This window comes from Podarcis muralis, chromosome 2 (assembly GCF_964188315.1).
Source record: "Podarcis muralis chromosome 2, rPodMur119.hap1.1, whole genome shotgun sequence".
Taxonomy (NCBI): Eukaryota; Metazoa; Chordata; class Lepidosauria; order Squamata; family Lacertidae; genus Podarcis; species Podarcis muralis.
The window spans coordinates 88,971,717-88,977,332 of NC_135656.1; positions in this window are offsets into that span (position 1 = coordinate 88,971,717).

Consider the following 5,616-nt stretch of genomic DNA (forward strand, 5'->3'; position numbering starts at 1 on the left):
TCCCTACAGTCACTAATTAACTGAAAACCTTTTAGAAATCTTGAAATTAATATAACTGCCCAGTTACTGACATGCCTGGGGTGAGTATGAATGTCTTGCTGAAGTGAAGCTTGGCAGACCTAACATGCAAGCTTCTCTGAGCCACACAGGAACATGTACATGGGCGGACAAAATAGCATGTCTTTTGGGGGAGCGGGGGCTGTTAATTTTTTTTTTATGTGTGTGTACTTATCTGCAAGGCAGGATTAATGCTTTAATGAATTAATCACAGAGAATAATCAATTAAAGCTTTAAGCCCCACAGGGTGTAGGCTTGATAGGATGTTCTTTCCAAATAGCTTTTTACGCGGCCACTCTAGGCTTTGCAAAATTATCTGCAGTAGAGATGGGCACTGTGGCTTTAAGTCCTCCAAGTGTTTGGCCCAGATTCGAACAAGGCCTGCTGGAAGAATTAAAGCTCTCTTATGCCACTGGAGAACTTTCCACATTTCATTGTTTGTAGTACTGAGTAGCCAGTCAAATAGAAATACTGGTATTCTTATCTCTTCAGTTTGCAAGCTGTGTCGAAAGAAAATAAAAAGAAATCAGGCAATGCTCAGGAATATGTCTTGACTTTTATATGCCTGTTGTCTTTGTCCATGGAGTTTTCTTGGCAAGGATACTGGAGTGGCTTGCCGGTTCCTCCTCTTGGGCTCCATGATCACTGCAGATGGTGACAGCAGCCACGAAATTAAAAGATGCCTGCTTCTTGGGAGAAGGGCAATGACAGGCCTAGACAGCATCTTGAGAAGTAGAGATGTCACCTTGCCAACAAAGGTCCGTATAGTTAAAGCCATGGTCTTCCCAGTAGTGATGTATGGAAGTGAGAGCTGGACCATAAAGAAGGCTGATCGCCGAAGAATTGATGCTTTTGAATTATGGTGCTGGAGAAGACTCTTGAGAGTCCCATGGACGGCAAGAAGATCAAATGCATCCATTCTTAAGGAAATCAGACCTGAGTGCTCACTGGAAGGACAGATCGTGAAGCTGAGGCTCCAGTACTTTGGCCACCTCATGAGAAGAGAAGACTCCCTGGAGAAGACACTGATGTTGGGAAAGATGGAGGGCACAAGGAGAAGGGGGCGACAGAGGACGAGATGGTTGGATAGTGTTTTCAAGGTTACCAGCATGAGTTTGACCAAACTGCGGAAGGTAGTGGAGGACAGAGGTGCCTGGCGTGCTCTGGTCCATGGGGTCACGAAGAGTCGGACACGACTAAACGACTAAACAACAACATGTCTTGACAGGAACATCTTAGTAAAATCACAGTATTCGTAGCAGTGCTAAAGACTTGGCTCAGAAATCTGGACCCAGGAAGCATGACACATGGATTTTAGCTTCACAAAATGAAGATAAAGGGTTTGTGATGGGTTGTGCTTGTGGATTAGGCCAAAGGCATCCTGCTCTCACAGTGGCCAACCACATGGATATGGGAAGCTGGCCAGCAGGACCTTTGTGGGACAGCACCCTCCCCCTTTATGATCCCCAGCATCGAGTGGAGAAGACAACCCTTTCAAAATCTGTGAACCGGTTTTTGTGAAACTGGGCAGAACTTCAGGCAAACTCTGGAGAAAGGACACTGGGTCTTTTGAAAAATCTACATTAAAAAAATGAATTGGCCCTGTGCATAGGTAAACAAATACCTGCACATGGGCCCACAATGGACCTGTAGTTTCCAGAACTTAGGGAGGGCGGGGAAATAATAACTGAGGGGAGGAGGACAACAATACACAGTGTGAATTCATCCCATCAAACACTGCCCACTAGTGAGGCCAGAAGTATTGAGAGAAGTGTTCAGTTGAAAGCAGTGCTTTTTTCTGGGCCTACGCAAGGGTACGCATATCCTTGAACATTTTGTGAATCTAAGTTTGGCCACATTGAGGGGCAGTATTTCAATATGAGTAGGAAAATGAGAGTACCCCTAAACATTTTTTTAGGAAAAAAGCACTGTTTGAAAGCACCCATGTGACCAAATGTGCAGATAGGTGCAAGTCACATGTGCATTGACAACCTGGTGCGCATTCAGCCTTTGACTTGATCCAGACCAATGGCCTTTAGCACTTACTAAGACTGGCTTTATGCAAGGATGGGACAATGTCATGAAGGATAGGTCTGTCTATGGCTATTAGCAACAACTAAGGGAGCGGGTGGTGCTGTGGTCTAAACCACTGAGCCTCTTGGGCTTGCCGATCAGAAGGTCGGCAGTTTGAATCCCCGCGACCGGGTGAGCTCCCGTTGCTCTGTCCCAGCTTCTGCCAACTTAGCAGTTCGAAAGCACATCAGTGCAAGTAGATAAATAGGTACCACTGCAGCGGGAAGGTAAATGGTGTTTCCGTGTGCCAGTAGTGGTTTAATTATGCTGACCACATGACCTGGAAAGCTGTCTGTGGACAAACACCGGCTCCTTTGGCCTGAAAGTGAGATGAGCTCCACAACCCTATAGTTGCCTTTGACTGGACTTAACCATTCAGGGGTCCTTTACCTTTTACCTTTATTAGCAACAGCAACTCCATACTCAGTCCCCATATTCTTCTGAATGCCAGGTGCTGAGGGCCAAACAACAGAAATCAGCTATGGCTTTCATGTCCAGCTTATAAACTTCCCGGAGGCATCTAGCTGGCCACAACTGGAAGCAGAATGCTGGACCAGTTAGAACTTGAGTTTATCCAGCAAGACAACTCTCATGTTCTTAACTTGAGAATACATGAATCATACAAGGCTGTGGGCTGCAGCCAAAAAATGCTGCCCCCCACATCACTCCCCACTTTTGCATTTACGTTTACCCTTTGCGGAATCTTTTATAAAGCATTCATTGAGGACATTCACCATCTGGTTCTCTTTATATGTTTCCCAGGTTTTTGTTTTGTTTTTTAGTTTCATCAAATTCCAGCTAGTCAACTGATTGTGGTTTAGATCTTATATAACATGTTTTCATATTTTGCCTGCACTGCGAGGACTTGGCCATACTGTTCTGGCAAGCAGCACTGTAAGTTTTCATCTATCTGCAGGTAACACCAGCCATTTGTCCAGTTTAATGGCTTTTAAATCTTCTTCTTCTTTCTCTCTCTCTTTGAGATGTTTCATCAATTAAAACCAACATTTATTGTGCCTACAGTGAAGTTAAGTGGACCCTAAGTGGAACATTGGCATGAATCTTAAGCAATCCATTTGTTTATGTTTTCACAGGTGTACTGGCAGTTGGACTCTGAACTCATCGCTGAAATCTGAGGCATCCTGAAATTTGGGTTAAATATTCTGATCCAGATTCTGATCCCAGAAACTCTGGTGGCCGAATCAACCATACCTTTGACAAATTTGTGTGTGACATGCTTATCGGAACAGGGAGCGAATATTCATGAGGCACATGCATTCTTCCAATGTTTAACTCCTTTCTGCCATCTCTGGGAAGCCTCATTAGAAAAGAGCAATCAACAAACTATTAATAGTGCTAGAATTCAACATAATGTAAAACGTATTTCAGTATACAATATTCTCCATGCATTACTCCATGCATTGCTATTAAAATGACCCTGTAGATGATCAAAATGTTCCAATTTCTTGGGAAGTGTTTCTTACATATTGCCCTCCAGCAGAGCTCGGTCAGTAGAGCATGAGACTCTTGATCTCAGGGTTGTGGATTCAAGTTCCACACTGGGCAAAAGATTCCTGCATTGCAGATGTTGGACTAGATGGTTCTTGTGGTGCCTCTGGACTCTACAGTTTTGAGATTCTATAATTCTATGATCATGATTGGTGGATAGCTGTACAGTCAGATGGAGACATCAAATCCTGACATCTATTTGGGTTCCTATGCACTCTTTGTTCTCCTTTCATCATCAACAACTGGACATTTATGAATCATCATTCTGGCCATCACAATGCTACATGTGTTCGTAGGATTTGGGATATCAGACTCCAAACCTTTCTACGATAGGACACTCTGAATGGTTTTGCATATGGTTTGGAGATATATATATATATATCAGTCAGTCATGCTTTCTGTATTTATGCATACTGTTGATCTTTAGAGCAGAGGCATCTTTCATCTCCTCTGAGGTGAGGTGTGCCAGTTCTCATCAAGGGGGATGCATGAGCTACCACTTCAAATATTAATAATATATGCAACTACCAGAAGTCCAGCTCTCTTTCATTTCCTGTATTCATTCATATAATTATATTGTAAGAATATGCATTCAGATAATTACATTGTAAGCATTCTATCTATTGTCCACGGGCATCCATGTACCAGGAGGAAGATATCAAGGAAGAGCACAGCAGAAACATCCATTCCCATTGCTGATCCCTAGGCTGAATCAGGAATAAGCTGCTCCTGAAGCCACCCTTAAACTGACCTTAGTTTAGCCCAGGGGTCAGCAAACTTCTTCAGCAGTGGGCCAGTCTACTGTCCCTCAGACCTTGTGGGGGGCTGGGCTATATTTTTTTTGGGGGGGATGAATGAATTCCTATGCCCTACAAATAACCCAGAGATGCATTTTAATTAAAAGGACACATTCTACTCATGTAAAAACATGCTGATTCCTGGACTGTCTGCGGGGCGGATTTAGAAGGCAATTGGGCCGGATCCGGCCCCCGGGCCTTAGTTTGCCTACGCATGGTTTAGCCCATGATCTTCAACTTAAAAGCAACTTTTCAGACTTTATAGAATTTGCTCCCACTAGTGTTGGCCACCAACTTGGATAGCTTTGAAAGAGGGTTTGGCAAATTCGTGGAAGAGAAGGCTTTCTTCTTCTTCTAGTGGCTCCTGAGCGTTTGTTCTTATTTGCCTTGTGTTACACTCCTTTTTTTTCATGTTTTAATCCCTTCTCCCAACTATCAAATGCACCTGGAGGCACTGTGCTGAGCTAAAGCCTTGGTGTCCCCTGTTCAGTGTCTGGCTGAGGAACTACCTGAGAAACCGATGTATGCAGTCTTATAAATAAATACTAAAATGAAATATGCATGCCTAATTTTTGCTTGCTTTTGCTTGTGATGCTTTGGGCTGCACCATATCCACTGATGCTGCTTGTAAGGGATTAATTGTAATAGTAAAAATGAAGGTCACACTTTTTCCTATCTATCCTAGTTTAGAAGCTTTTGAAGGACCTACCATTTAAAAGCCTCACATTTTTTAAATGAGTTGTCTAAATTCCTGCTCTTTATAAACTGAACCATATATATATATATATATTAACGCACACCTAAAGAAATCAGCAGGCAGCACTATGTCCTGCTGGAGCAAAAGGCAGCTGTTTTCCTTTTTTGAAAGCAGAGCACTCGCTAGAAGTCTCCTGCAAAGCGGCACTACTGTGCCCTGCATGTGTAATTGAGTCTGGACTGAGGCTCCACTGCTTCATCTTGCGGGTGGCAAGCTATAAAGCTGGCAGTGCTACATCTTTTGCTCCCTGAAGCCTTTCCTTCTAACAAAGGGGAGGGGAAGAGAGCTCTTTTTGCTTAGGTAGAAAGCAAATTAAAAGGGGTGGGGTGGGAGTTTCCAGCAAAGCAAAGCGGGGGGAAAGTAGACCCATTTGCTGTCAGATTGAACAGTGTAACTCCATGAATGACAACCTAAAGAGAGGCA